This window comes from Mesoplodon bidens (genome assembly GCF_964165515.1).
Source record: "Mesoplodon bidens genome assembly, contig: HAP1_SCAFFOLD_96, whole genome shotgun sequence".
NCBI classification, from domain to species: Eukaryota; Metazoa; Chordata; class Mammalia; order Artiodactyla; family Ziphiidae; genus Mesoplodon; species Mesoplodon bidens.
In genome coordinates this window covers 1,153,102-1,169,177 of record NW_027671845.1, presented here as the reverse complement: position 1 = coordinate 1,169,177, position 16,076 = coordinate 1,153,102, and the positions used below count along the sequence as shown (strand labels likewise).

The window sequence follows — 16,076 nt, the reverse complement described above, 5'->3', positions numbered from 1 at the left end:
GTGAAAAATGCCAGTGGTAGGTGGATAGGGATTGCACTGAATCTGTAGATAGCTTTGGGTAGTAGAGTCATTTTCACAGTGTTGATTCTTCTAATCCAAGAACATGGTATATCTCTCCATCTATTTGTATCATCTTTAATTTTTGACTCTTAATGGACATTTGGTTTGTTTTCAGTTTGTGCTAATGCAAATCATGGACAGGAATCCTGCTGTACCCGTTATTCTGGTGCATTTACACAGGGCGGGGGTGAGGGCTGCTGGCTCACAGGCTATTTATATACCTTCAGGTGATGGAGAGGGCTAAATGCTTTCCAAAGTAGTTGTGTCGATTTATACTCCAGTATAAACAGGGTAGAAGATTCCCATAGTACTTCAGGTCTACAATACCTGATACTACCAGACTTTTTATTTATGTATTTGTCAATCTGATTGACATGTAGTTTCCTTGGTTTTGACTCACTTTTCACTTATTACTTAATGAAGTCGTACACTTTTCTGTGTTTACTGGCTGTATGGATTTCCTTTTTTATGAGGTTTACATCAACTATTGTTATTTTTATTATTATTTTTATTATTTTATTATTTACTTATTTGTGGCTGTGTTGAGTCTTCGTTGTTGCATGCAGGCTTTCTCTAGTTGCGGCGAGCGGGGGCTACTCTTCATTGAGGTTGCTTCTCTTGTTAGGGAGCACAGGATCTAGGCGCACGGGCTTCAGTACTTGTGGCACGTGCGCTCAGTAGTTGTGGTTCACAGGCTCTAGAGCGCCAGGTCCATAGTTGTGGAGCACGGGCTTCGCTGCTCCGTGGCATGTGGGATCTTTCCGGACCAGGGCTCGAACCCATGTCCCCTGCCTTGGCAGGCAGTTTCTTAACCACTGTGCCACCAGGGAAGTCCAACTATTGTTATTTTGAATTCTTCTCCATTTCCAAGTAATACTCTTCCATGACTATTTTCTCACTAAATTGGAGGCATTATCTGTTCACTTTCTAACTTACTAATAAGTAAGGGTTTAGTTCCTTTACACTCTTTCCTATGTCCACACTGCTAAGTTATGTCATCATGAGTTATTCCACTGCTCATGATCTCTGACTTGTAGTCATATACTTAAAAACCTACATTGTTGATCAACCAGAAACTCTCTCAACGTCACGCTTTGTAAAATGAGGACATTCATACCATCTTCCCTTTTTTCTACCTCCTGTCTATCTTCCAAACCTAGCTTTTACGTTGTCAAAGTTGAAATTTATATTCTATGTGCAGTTAAGTCTTCTGTTATTTGAGAGTCAGTACAGAGTAAGGTTTAAGAGAACAGGCGGAGAGCCTGAACTCAAAGCCTCGATCCAACCTTAAATTAGGTACAGCCTGGGCAAGTTCCTTCCCTGACTTAGCTTCCTGTTCTCAAAAGTGGGAATGATATTAGCACCAACCTCATAAGGCTATTCAGAGGATTAAATGAGTTAATATATGCAAAAACACTTAGAGCCTAATATATACTAAGTACATACTAGTACACAATACATTTCAGTACATACCAAGTTAATACTAATACATACTAAGTATAGTTTACTTTAGTTATTTGTGATTACATGCACGTTGACAATAAAAGCTGCAAACCAAGACAGTATTGCCATTATTACAATGAAATTAATATTGCCCACTGCAGATGTACTGTGTCTCTGTGTATAGACTACACCTCGTTCCATACTGTGCCAGTGTCACTGCCCTTGTGCAGGGTGACCACATACCCCAAGCCGCCTTTGGCTGTTCCAGTTTATACCTGTTGTCCTGATGTTACAGCATTAGAGCGCCTCCTTACACTATTGAAGTGTAAGGAGTTTGGACAAGTTCTGGTTTGGACAACAAATTAGATACGTGGTCATTACCCCTGTGTGTCACTGAAAAGGGGGACATCTATAGTGTCAAGTTGGAGTGGATTCTTCCCTTCCTCACCAATACTAGGTTAAAAATCAACCATAGTTCAGTGTGCTTCAGGTTTATGTCCGTATAGCCTTTTCTCCTCTGGAGTTCAAGTTCCTTCTCCTCTTCCTCTCCCTCCTCCCTTCCAACAGTGCCTAACACCTAGTAAGTACAATATGCCTCAAGGTGTTTCTAAGCTCTCAATCACACAATCAATAGAAGCCTCTCCACTCTAGACTAGCTGCAATCTGCACTGAATCCCCTATTACCTTCCTTCTTGGTTTATTGCCTCATTTTGCTGGATTATGTCTATAAATAGCTTAAGGTGTAGCACAGGAGGTCAATTTTTCAAATTTCTTTCTGTACAAAATATCTTCTTCAGCCTCCACGTATGACTGATAGTTCGGCTGGATACAAACCCCTAGGGTGAAAATTATGTGCCTGAAAAACTTTGGAGGTATCTTTCTAATGCCTTCCAGGATCCATGGTGCTCATGACAAGTATGATAAAGTCAGATTGTAACCTTTTTTTTTAGGTGACCAGTATTTTTCTCTCTGGAATGGATGTATCCTCTCAGTATTTTATTCTATTTTAATTTATTTTTTCAGTATTTGAAAGTTTCACAATGAAGGGTGCCTAGGTATGAGTCTATTCTTGCTCATCTTGCGTAACTATTTTCAATCTGAGGCCTGATGTCTACTTTCAGCTGTGGGGAATTTTGTTGCCCTTTGACAGCTTCCCTCTATTTTTTTTCTGGGCCTGGAGTTTCTAATAGTAACATGTGGGATCTCCCAGATGCAGCCTCTCTAACATATTTCTATCACATTTTCCATTGTGTCTTGCTTTTTTATATATTGAGAAATTTTTTAAATTCCTACTGAATTTATTTCAGCACCCATATTTTCATTTCCAGGAGACCTCTGTTGCTTTCTGACCATTCTCCTTTTCATTAATACCCTAGTCTTCTTTTATAGTTGCTAGCTCTTTTTAAACCTCTCTCAGGATACTAATTAGGGTTTTTTCTTAAATTATTCTGTTCCCTAAATTGTCCCTGGTCCTACTAGGATATGCTTTCACTCTTTTTCCCCCTCTCTCATGTTGTAAGCTTTACTCAACTAACAGGCAAATGACACTTATTTTCTATTTAAGAATGAGCGCAGGAAGCTCCCTGAAGTCAACGATTGATTGGCTTCTTATGCAGGAAGGAGCGGGCAGTAACAGTAATAGGATCTCCCCCAAACACAATTTTCTAGGGTGTAAAAACTCACACTAGCTGCCCCAGTTCTCGCCAGTTTCACTGTTTTCAAAATGAAATCATCTCATTTCAGGAGGGTGACGGCGGGGCTGGGAGTCCACTCCTCCAAACACAACCCTTCAATGAGCTCCCCTATTTCAGTCACACTTTTAACTAACTCCACACTCTCTCCTACATGCGCATCAAAGCGCGGAGCTACTTCTGCAGGTGGGGTCAGAATCCTCCTCAGTTGCACGTGGTCCCTGTGCATATTCTAGGTGATGCTTTTCCTCTGTTCTACTGCTTCAGTTTCACACTCTTCCACTTGTCTTCTGTCTTTCAAAACTATGTTGAAATCTCTTGATTTTTGTGGGCATATATACTTAAACACTTTGATACCATCATTGTAGTGTCTTGTCAAAACAGAGAAGAGCTAAAAGGGTTCTCAGTGCATTCTGAATCTGCTATTCCGTGGTCCCAGTGTTTAAACTTCTTGGACTTCCCCAGTGTCTATTACTGCTTTTACAAATACAATCTCGTGGGCTATTCGTGAAGGAAATGAATACACCACAACTAAAAGACAAGGAATGCGGGTTAGATGCTCTAGGGTCTTGTCATACTCTGCCATTTACTAATAAACCACTTACGTTCTACAAATTGTAGGTGCTCATTTATAAAACGAAAGGGAGTAACTCTACATGAACTATAGATTTCTCATACTCTAACGTTTCATAATTTTCTAAGTTCTTTTCTTAAAATTTCTCTATATTATCATTAATTTTAATTAAAAAATAAAAACCTAACTCTTTTGAAAATCAAAGAGTAATTCCCATAGTCCTACAATAACGGGATAATTAGTTCTGAAACCTGTCAAGTGTCATGTTTCATATGAAGAGAAAATCATATTAAATAATTTTAAAAAATTAAACATGGACTTTGTAGCACAAAGACAAGGTCCCCCCCAAATGGTGTTCCTTTATTTACTAGAAATGTTCAGCTCTGCATTAAAGTTGAAATAAAATAAATATATTAATTTTGAGGTGCAAAAATTTCTTATGAAAATCAATTTTTCTTTTCTGTCCATACAAACAAAAGTATGGAATGACATTAGAGGTCAGGTTTATTTGGTAATAGAATGTAGCTTCTTGATATTTTTGATTTTAGGAAAGGAGAATATCAACATCGAAACGTTTTTCAACTTTACTTTTATTTAAAATGAGGCCATATTTTCCTCTTATAAAAAGAGAGTTCAACTAGAACTGTCCATTTTCTCATCTGTAAAACAAGAGCACTGAATCAGCTGACTGTATTCATTCAGAACTCAATTTCCTTATCTTATGATCACTAAGGTTCTCCCTAAATCTAATATACTAAGGTTCTAAGGAAAGGAAAATATATTACTAACGACATGTTTTGATTTTAGTTTCTTAGAGTTCAAATGTCCACCATTCACCTTGGTCTAAGCTTAAGGAACCATTCAAGGGGATACAATGCAGGTGGGAGGAGACAACAGAACCCTCACACAAGCTGTGCTGTGTTGCAATCAGCCTTCCGTTTGAAAAATAATCTTCTCTATAGCTTTAAAGTGATAACTTTGTACCTGCAATGCTTCTTGTTTCAAACGGATTTTCTCTGGCTCTTCCTGAACACGTTCTGAGGAATCATCGACCTCTTCGATTTCTGAGGAGGAAGGACTCCCTACTGTCACAGTCACAGGAAATTCTGATGGACCTGAGTGTCACAAGAAGAAGATAGGAAACCACAGAGTTGTTACACTAAAGTGCAAAGAAAGAAGACAAGATTGTATAAAAGACAACACAAGCCAGATACCAAATATCCAAATATTAGAGGACATTTAACAAAAGTGATCTGAGGTATCATTATTTATAAATGTCTCTCACTGCTCTTTAGTGTAAAACAGGCAATGACTAAGTAAAAGTACAGTAACTTATTTTTGCTATGTTACTGTACAGACCTCTGTTGTACGTGGTTAGGATTAGTAATGGGAATTGCCCATATTATTTTACTAAGTTTCTTTCACAGAAGCCAAGTGAAGATCCAAGGTAAACATTTTTTCTCAGATCAACTTTATACTGCCAATGAAAAATTTATTCTTCACCATCAGACAAAAACAGTCTGGAAGAAAATGTAGTTTTTCAGAGGAAAATACATCAGTAAAGGGACTGATGAATAATCAGGAAGTCAACATATCTAAGCTGTGAATAACAGACATTAGAATTTAAAAAAATAAATCACATACACATACACAACTAAAACTGACCCATCAAAAATTTCATCTTCTCACCACCCTTAAGCCAAAACTAGGGCAACAATTCTCCCAGCAAGCTTCACTGCCACTGCAATGTTGTTCAATAGGACATTTCCAAACATTTAAAAACTGACCTGGCCACAACCCCATAAAAGTCTACAGATCATAAAGAACTGTGCTGGGATTATATAACCACGCAGAAGACAAGTCACTAGGACATCATTTTGACAACAAGCAGCAAACCCTGCAGCATAGGAAAACCCTAACAGGAGAACGAGGTGCACACCCCTCTCTCTGGGAATGCAAGGCCAGGACAGACACCCAAAATGCTCTTCTCTCAACCTCAGCAGTGGTGCCTTTCACAGAGCAACTATGCAGTCTCCCAAGACCACTGGGAAGGAGAATCTGATACTGATAGTATTAGCTTGCCATGAGGCCATATGCGAGAGATTTTGTGCGGCCTTGGTGAGAGAGCAGAGGTTTGGGAGATGTTGCTTTATATTGGCTTTCAGATCAGGAATTTGTACATATAGCCCGCAAACAACGTTTCTTGAAAACATGTGAACATTCTTGAGTATGACAGCTCCATGTGAGGGGTCAGAAATGGCAGTCAAGTTCGTCTCACTGGGTAACAGCTGATTTGCAGACTGGAAAACAAGATTCCTTGTTTACAGACATCACCACAAGGCTGCCCGTTGTGTGCCAAATCCACACAACTACACAGTTGCATTGGGAGAGCGACCAAACATGTTTTACATGGATTTATTTCAGAGAGGGAAATGCTTCTTGTAAGGCTCTGTCAGTTTAAAAAGCAAGAAGAATGACCATCCACCTTTCCGAATTCAAGCCCTATATATCATAAATATGATAGCTACACACCACCAACTGATTACATACATCACGAGCTTTGATGAATGGAAAGCCCCTAAAAAGATAGCAACAAAACGAAGTTAGATCTTCATGTAAATACATCACCAGTTAAACCCAGTTAATACAACTATTTAGTAGTATGAACAGTATCCATATAGAATTGTGTATAAAAATAAATAAGCTCAAAACAAGGACCTGGAGGGCTCTGCTACGGAGAAAACAGAACAGAATTCAGCCTACTGGCTTGGTAATAACTCTCTGAACTGCTGAGAGGCCCCTTCAGCTCCTGTGTTCAGGATGGTTGAGATTTCAGTCTCTCTTCTTTAAATGGTGATATTAATCGTTCTCTAATTTACCACCCTGTGTGACAAGGATGGACCTGCGATTAAGTGTCTCAGCAAGAAGATAGGAAACCACAGAGCTGTGAAACTCAAGTGCAAACACTGGGGATTCAACACTATAGTTTATACAACAGCAATTCACATTACCATTTGCAAAAAAGTAGTCGGTTGTCCAGTGGGGATTAGAAACATCCATTTAACATGAGCAACTGAACAGATATTTTACACAGTAACTACTTCAAGTACTATTTAAAATCAATTCTCTTTGTTTTCTTAAGCAATTGTTAATCCCCAATTTCCTGATTACTACCAAGTAAGTCACCTGAAGATCATCTAGAGCCATCTATTTCACTTAGCAAGCCTAAAGCTATAATTCAACCATTTTACTGTTCTGTGACAAAAATTACTATGAACAGCTATCCCCTGGATAAGAAATAAGGTAATGCTAGTTTGACTCACTAAATCTGATTTACTGAGTTAATAAGCCAGTTGATTTAGAAGAGGTCTAATGCATATTTTCCATCCATTCTGCATTAAACTATTTCCCATGCCTAAAATGTCTTTTTTCCCATTCGTACGTATCCAAATTCCTACTTCTGTGCTGTAGGGCTTCGCTCAACTACACCTGCCTTTAATGAAACTTTTCTCACATGCACAATTGGTGATCATTTTAGTCTCCTCAAGACTCCCACGGAGTTACCTCTGTTGTGACACTTGAGAAACAACTTGAAACTCCCAATTACTTTTAATTTTTCTTCCTTAGAGCGCTCATTAGGCAGAAGCCATGTGTGAGTTACCTTTTTTCCTCTACACAAAGCACCAGAGACCACCCACATAATACAAGTTCCAAAATAAAGAATTCTAAATGACTGAAAAAGACAGGGAATGCAAACAGGTTACCTGTTGCTTTTTGCACTTTCTGCAGGACACAATGGCCGGAAACCAGACACTCCAGGTGGTAGCGCTTCAGGAGGGTAACATTCTTGACCAGCAGAGTGTTTCCTTCCATTACTTACAGGCTTCTTTGCGGCCAAGACTACGTTTGACAAAGCATGAAAACAAGGAATCAAGATGCACCAAAGGTCTACAGAGCAACTGTCACACGTGCACACGTCGAAAGGAATCAAAAAGGCACTTGACAATGATGCCAAGCCCATTAAAAAGAGGATCGGTTTTGTACAAAGGTTTTACAAAACCCAGCATTTTAAAAAAATATAAGTTCTCTACAGTAACAAGTTATTTTAACTAAAACAAAAGTATTGAGATGTGCAGAAATGCAAAAATAAAGTTTAAAAAAAATCCCAAAGTATGATACATTTTATGTATCATGCAGAAACACTCAAGTTTCCTGAATCTTAGAACACCTTTGGCATTTCTGAATCTCAAGAACACAGAAACACAGATACACCCATGACTTCTGCCAAACAGAATCTTCAGAAGTAGACCAAAAGTTAAATTTAAGATGAATTTTTCTATGTAAAAACAATACAAGTTATAAGGCTGCAAGTTGCTGGGGGGTAGGTGAGTCAATTTTACCCTCCTATAAGCCTGTCAACCTTCACTGCTCCTTTGATTTCATATAGAAAACACACAAAAAAACAAATGAAACCCACTGGATGAAAGAGTGAAATGTGGAGACTTACCCTATATTTCAGTAGTAAAGAGGCAAGTATCTTTATAGGAAACATTTGGTTGCAAAAACTAGACCTACGTGTTAATATTTTACTTAGAACAAGCCATATATTAAAATTCACATTTAAATATTTAATTTGAATTTACTGAAAACAAACATCATAGGTTAAAATGGTTATATTTATCCTTCAAAGCTACTGTATTTTATGTTATTTTATTTATTTATTTTAATAGATCTTGATTGGAGTATAATTGCTTCACAATTCTGTGTTAGTTTCTGTTACACAACAAAGCGAATCAGCCATATGCATACCCATTTCCCCATATCCCACCCTCTTGAGCCTCCCTCCCACCCTCCCTATCCCACCCCTCTAGGTCATCGCAAAGCACCAAGCTGATCTCCCTGTCCTATGCTGCTGCTTTCTACTATATTTTAGCAGCATTAGGATGCAGGGTAAAATGGAGTGTATGCGGTAATACAGGACAAATATTTCATAGAGTGTAGCTTATTGATAATCACCACACGATCCTGTGTGATTTACATGCCTCTTAAAAATATATAGGAGGGCTTCCGTGGTGGCGCAGTGGTTGAGAGTCCACCTGCCTATGCAGGGGACACAGGTTCGTGCCCCGGTCCGGGAAGATCCCACATGCCGTGGAGCAACTGGGCCCGTGAGCCATGGCCGCTGAGCCTGCGCGTCCGGAGCCTGTGCTCCGCAACGGGAGAGGCCACAACAGTGAGAGGCCCGCGTACCACACACACACACACACACACACACACACACACACAAATATATATATATATATATGTATTAAAATTTTTTTAAATTACACTTTTCTTGTTAGGAGATTAAAAAATTTCTAATAAAAGTTCCCATCTTTTATTAGGCATACATAAGTACAATATAAATGTGACACAATTCACACCATTATTTCACCCCTATACTCACCTGGATCTAGGTATATACCCAGATACTGATTTGGCTTACCTCTATGTCTCCAAATAACTGAGGCAAATACAAAAAAAAGCCCAGGAAATAAAATTACTCTTAAAAGAGCTCAATGAGCTTGTATACTTCAGTTACATTTCCACTTTGTTTAATCATGCTAACTAAAAAAAAATGTTTAACTGTTCTCATTCCATGATGCCCTATTATTCTGTACTAATTTTACAGAATTCCTAATATGTTTTACATATACATGTTTTATTTATATATCTATCCATTTCTAATATCATAGCAAAAGTCAATGTAGCTATTTTAAGAATGCTTTACATATGATATAAATTTTTAATAATAATATTAGTGTGATATCACAAATCTTAACTTCTTTGAATGTACTATTTGATTATTAAAATATCACTCTCTTGAAATAACAATGGGCAGACGATCATAAGCTTTTTTTGACTTCATAAACACTCTTAACAACTTATTTAATACACTATTGTCCAAGCAAGTTGATGAATAGAGAATCAAAAACATACAACTTTAATTAGAAAAAAAAAGCTGTATTTATGAAGATGTTTACAATAGTTTGAGGTTATTTCCAATTTTTCACCAATTTCAAAACTTGACCAACTCAATGAAACCTTGTGAATGCAATGTTAGAAAGTATAACTATGAATCACAGAATTTAAATTTAGTATGAAAAGAATGGCAAATTATATTGAAGCTATGTGGAATTATGTGTATAGACAGCAGGAAGAGAAAATTAAAAAAAATAAAAATAAAACCCAAAAATCTTCAAACAACACATTTTTTTAAATATGTGGTAAACGACACAAAACAGAAAATTTATAATTTTAACCATTTTAAAGTGGACCGTTCAGTGATATGAAGTCAACAAAGTTTTAAAACTTTCAGAGGGCACCTGAATAAAAGATGTGTTGTCCACTGGTGATTTTAATGTATCTGGTATATAACTAAAGTCACCACAAAACTCTTTCTGGGAAATTGGCAGATCATAAACATAAACAATATGCTTTTTATTAAACCTTATGTTTTGCTGTTTCAAAATTCAAATTTACTCACAAAAAAGAGTCAGTTTCATTAGATTTGGTTTCACAAATGCTGCTCCTGCTATTCATTCTTATCACCAAAAAAAAAAGACTATTTGTGACTAACGATAATATGTTACAGAAAATAAAAAGTTAAAAGGTTTTCAATCTGCATATCTGGGAACCTAAATTAAAGCATCACACAACATTTTCAAAAACAGAAAAGCCATTTGATTTGACTCAAATCTTAGTTTTAAGATGGCAGAAAGTACCTTGATAATTTTCTTTTAAGAAAGAAAGAAGGGCCTCCCTGGTGGCGCAGTGGTTGAGAGTCCGCCTGCCGATACAGGGGATGCGGGTTCGTGCCCCGGTCTGGGAGGATCCCATATGCCGCGGAGCGGCTGGGCCCGTGGGCCATGGCCGCTGGGCCTGTGCGTCCGGAGCCTGTGCTCCGCAACGGGAGAGGCCACAATAGTGAGAGGCCCGCGTACCGCAAAAAAAAAAAAAAAAAAAAAGAAAGAAAGAAAACCAAGCCATTAAAGAGAAATTCTTCCGAGAGAACTGAAACATGTTATATACCTCTGACTTGGCATTCCTTCCATCTGGAGAACTTGTTTGGTAACTGTTTTCATCACAGAATGACCTAAAGTAAAATGAATTGAAATTAGAGTAATTATTTTCCAATGAGTGGCTATTTCCATTTAAAACCAAAAGGCAACTAATTATTGCTTTTCCCATACATTTAAATATGAAATCTACATTATATAATTATACACTTATTTCCCCCTTTGTAGTATTCTAATTTCTTCCTCAGAAACCTAAGATGCCATCTTGCAGACTGCCCACAGTGGCTACTATTTTGGCAGCAGCAAAGGTCAACTTGAAACATTTTGCATCTAAAGTGGCTTTGGATACCTTTGGATACAAAGTACAGTCTGAGCACCATCCAGACGCTTAGATACCTAAAGAGCATCTAAGATATCAAACCAGGGCATCCAAGATAACAAACCAAGTCCTGATATTCCCTCAAAAGCTGCTCCTCCCATCAGCCCCCTTCTTCTAAGGGATACTACCCAGTTGCACACATAATCATCAACGACTTGTCTCCGTGTTACTATTTCCTTCATACCTCACATCTATCTGCAGGTCTTGATAGCTACACCCTCAAAACACAACCTGAATTCAACCACTTTTCACTTGCTGCAAACTTCCAACCTAACCTAGGCCATAAACATCTCTTATTTGGAGCACTGTGATAGTCTCCTAACTGGTCTCCCTGTTCCTCTTCTTTTTTCTTTTTTCTTTTTTTTTTGCGGTACACGGGCCTCTCACTGTTGTGGCCTCTCCCGTTGCGGAGCACAGGCTCCGGACGCGCAGGCTCAGCGGCCAAGGCTCACGGGCCCAGTCGCTCCGTGGCATGTGGGATCTTCCCGGACCGGGGCACGAACCCGCGTCCCCTGCATCGGCAGGCGGATTCTCAACCACTGCGCCACCAGGGAAGACCCCTGTTCCTCTTCTTTATCCTCCCAAGTCCCTTCTCTATACCAGGTCACCTTATTCAGATACGATTTGGATCATGCCTTTTTCCAGTTCAAACCCCTCTACTCATTTAGAATAATCCACATCTTTACTCTGGCCTTCAAGACTTTACAAGAGCAGACCCCTGGCTAGCTCCTTGACCTCATGTCCTACCACACTCTTCTTCACTCGGTACTCTGCCCAGATTGGCCTCCTTGCTTTTCCTTAAATACTCCACCCACCTACATGCCTACATACTCATTGCCTCCTTGTCCTGGAATGTGCTTACTCCACATCTTCCATGGCTTGCTCCTCTCTTCATTCAGGTCTCCGTTCAAATGCCACTTCTCCAGTGAAGCTGTCCCCTAACAAACCTATCCAATGGAGTCCTACCTGCTCTCCCTCACTCTCCTTACATTAAGATACTTTTGCACTTCCTACTCTCTAAAGTTATATGACTTATCTGTTTACTCATTTCTATCTGATCTCCTTCACTAGAATGTAAGCTCCATGAGGGCAAGACTTTTGTCTGTCTGGTTCACTGCTTTATCCCTAGTCCCTAAACCCGTATCTGGCACACAGAAGATGATTACAAAATTACTTGTGAAGCTGACAAATGAATAAAGTACTCCTGGCAAGAATTCAGAGGTTGCAAAGGAAAGAAAGAATGGTCTTGGTGGAAGCAGCCTTAGTATCTAGGTTCACCTCTATTCAGAGTAGAGATAAGAAAAATTGACAAGTATAATTCACTTTAATTAGTACAGTAGCTGCTAAAAACATAAGGGAAGTGCAACACTAGAAAAGTACAGTTGAAGCTTGAACAACATGGGTTTGAACCTCACGGGTCCACTGACACACGCATAGTTTTCAATAAATAGGTACTATCGTCCTACATGATCCAAGGTTGGTTGAATCCACAGATGTGGAACCACTGACTATAAACTTATACCCAGATCTTCAACTGCGTAGGGGTCTACACCCCTAAACCCACGTTGTTCAAGGGCCAACTGGATATGATGAGGAAAGTTAAACACATTAAGTTTTAAAAAACTGTCAATACCTGAACAAATTCTTTTTGTTTTGCTATGTGTTTATCAATTTTAAAAAAGTGACCACATACCAACCAGCAGATTTTTTCTTATATCCAGAATGAGCAGAGTTCTGTTGGTTTCAAGGGCCTTTAGTAGAGCCTTTGCTCCTTCACTGGTGAGGCCGCACTGCTGCAGGTCAAGTGCTTTCGATGAAAGACAAAAGGTCACTTGCTAACTCTACAGATTTAACATATAGACAACTCTCATTTTCTCACGTGTGGAAGAGTCCTGCACAAGACAAGTCATGGCAGGTTTGTAATTTTGGGTATGGAAAAAAACAGAGACTTATACGCACACACATAATGCATAATCCAATTTAAAAACCTCTTCTTGGATGTGCAATGATAACCCTGGCTTTAGTACCAATAGATCAGACAACAGATTTTACAATTACAGAACTGAAGAATAACTGTATATAACCTATGAGCAAAAAGCATCACAAAATGAATCTCAGTTCATAATTAGCAAGGGCGGCAGGGGCATGTAAACCTCACAAGCAAAACCTGGTGAAGCTCAGAAATGCACTGCATTCTTTTGATCATGATCTTCAGCTCCAAATCACACTTGAAACTAGTTCAAAGGGGAAAACAAAATAGAAGAAATGTAATAACTGTTAGTTTTAGAGGAAAAAAGACAAGTCTAAGAGGATACAAATAATAAAAACTTTCAACAATGTGTGAATAGAGAATACATACTAAAAACCTATCATGAAAGTATGATGGTCAAGAACCCTCGCAGTAAAAGGTCAGACAAAAACGAGAAAAACTGATCATGAATTCTAGTAGTTCTGGGGCTGAACAACCTACTCATTTAAACCAAAGGGATCATCACTAAAGCGCAGGGATTAAAAAATATTACATGAAAGGAAACTATCATGAGTCTTTTGTTTAAGTGTTGTGTGGACCATCACATTAAAATAACTGGAGTCTTTCAACACCCCCATGACACACAGAAATAGCAAGTCAGACATACGGATCTGACAGGATATGATACAACCCTTACAAACTCTCACTACACTAAGAATGGACACAGGGTATAATTAACCAAATAGCCAAATTAATACAAACAGCCAGTAAACCTCACCAGTCAATCAGATGAATACAAAATAAAACAAAATGTGGTTATTCTCCTATCAGATGAAGCCAAGATTCTGTAAGAAAAGCCTTTAAATAATGTCTATACCCTTTGGATCCAAAAACTCTCTTTCTAAGAATTTAACCAGAAGAAATAGTCAGAGATATAGGTAAGGATATATATCAGAGTACTATTTGTAACTGAAAAACTGGACAAAGCTTATATACAAGAATGGATAAGCTATGTGCACTGTGGCATATTCATATAATGGAATACTGAACAATCAGAAAAAATGATGTAGGAGATACAAATTTACTGATTTGCTAAAATGCTCATACTAAATTAATTGAAAAAAGTTATAAAATTTGGAGTAATCCCACTTGCATAGAAAATGGACAGGTACTCATTTTTGTAGTTTTACATTTTTTTACAAGTGCTACAGGCCAGTGTTTGTGAGAGGCAGGCTTCCCATCTACTGTTGGGGTGGACTACAAATTGGCATAGCCTTTCTGGGTGGTAATTTGGCCATGTGTATCAAATGTCTTAAAAATAGGTCACACTTAGTCATTCCACTTGTAGTACCTTATTCTACAGAAGTAATCCCGATGCACACAGAGATGTATATACAACGTATTCACATTGTTTCTGACAGGGAAAAGCAAACTGTCTAAATAGAACTGCAAAGAATTGATTAAACTATGGGACATCAATACGACGCAATACTACATAATACATCATTAAGTGAAAAAAGCAGGAATGTGAAATAGCAAGTATACTACAATTCTATTTTTGGAATCCCTAAGTGTACATATATATTTGTAGGAAAAAAAAGACTGAAAGTATATACGCCAAAATGAACAGTGATTATATCTGGGTATTAAAATTATAGGTTCTCTTGTTACTCTGTATTTTCTGTAAAGGATATATGCAACTCTGAGAGAAAGTTGAAAAGCAAAATAAAAGCTATCAGTAAAATGAGGCTTTAAAAAATCCTATCACAATAGTATGCCAAAAGCTAAGCATATTTCATATTAAAAATTCAATATTTTCAATTTTAGAATTCCCCTCTAAGCCATAAATCCTCACTAAGAGATTCTGCCAAAGCACTTCCACCCAGGTCACCAATGAGCGTGTTGCAGTTCAGAGTGATGCGCCTCAAACCAGCCATGCAGTCAAGATCACGTCTCCTGGAATGAAGACTCTCAGCCCAGGTTTCTTCATGCCTTCTGGTAGTCGGATACTTCAAAGATTTAATGGGATGAAATTAAGATGCTTGAATAAGGAAACAGGGTGTGCCTGAGTATGGCTTATTATGTCAGAGATTTACACACACACACAGATCAAGCATATATGCCAGGAGCATCAACCTGAGAAATTCAACAGTCACTTCTGGTTTACGAGTCCAGTGACCCAGATTCTGCTTGGTCAGTGATTAGATTCTAGCCACTGCATTTCCTGTTTCTGAACACTTATGCAAAGTTGGACAACTCAATTACAGTCTATGAATTATTTTCCTTATCTTCTAAGTCAGGGAATTGGTTCTAAATTCTATCTTTGCTGAGGCCCTATATTTCATCATCCTGTCCTCCAATGGCCTCCAAACACCTGACTGGGCAAACCATAAGAAAACTTTTTAATATGCATCTTATTTATTAACAAATTATATACACAAAGTTCCATACATAGAATTTATGTACATGATAAACTACACAGATTTTTAAAAATAATACAAAGGTAAAAATGTTCTAATATTTTCTTTTCCTAACTCCTAAGGCATTATTTTATTTTACTTATTTTTTATAAAGATTTATTTATTTATTTGTTTGTTTGGCTGTGCCGGTCTTTAGTTGCAGCATGCCGGATCTTTTAGTTGTGGCATGTGGGCTCTTAGTTATGGCAGGAACGTGGGATCTAGTTCCTTGAGCAGGGATCGAACCCAAGCCCCCTACATTGGGAGCACATAGTGTTAACTGCTGGACCGCCAGGGAAGTCTCAAGCATTATTTAAAAAACTATATTTACAAAATGTACCTCACATGCTACCTAGGGTGTGCACACAAGCTTTAGAGGCCTGGACTATGCAGAGCCAGTTTGATGTGCCTTGGGAAAATAATGGTTTGACATTTAAGCAAAA

The 16,076-nt window shown here is 38.2% G+C and overlaps 1 pseudogene across 1 annotated transcript in view; it reads right to left on the bottom strand.

The window, feature by feature from the left end:
- Positions 1-16,076, bottom strand: part of LOC308610914 (centrosomal protein of 78 kDa-like) — a 558,473-nt pseudogene that overhangs the window by 121,098 nt on the left and 421,299 nt on the right. Inside the window, exons 4-9 of the transcript in view lie at positions 15,009-15,183; positions 12,899-13,012; positions 10,840-10,903; positions 7,533-7,801; positions 6,297-6,346; positions 4,753-4,883 (exon numbers count right to left, since the gene is read on the bottom strand). The product of the transcript in view is annotated as a centrosomal protein of 78 kDa-like (transcript). The remainder of the gene's footprint in view (positions 1-4,752; positions 4,884-6,296; positions 6,347-7,532; positions 7,802-10,839; positions 10,904-12,898; positions 13,013-15,008; positions 15,184-16,076) is intronic.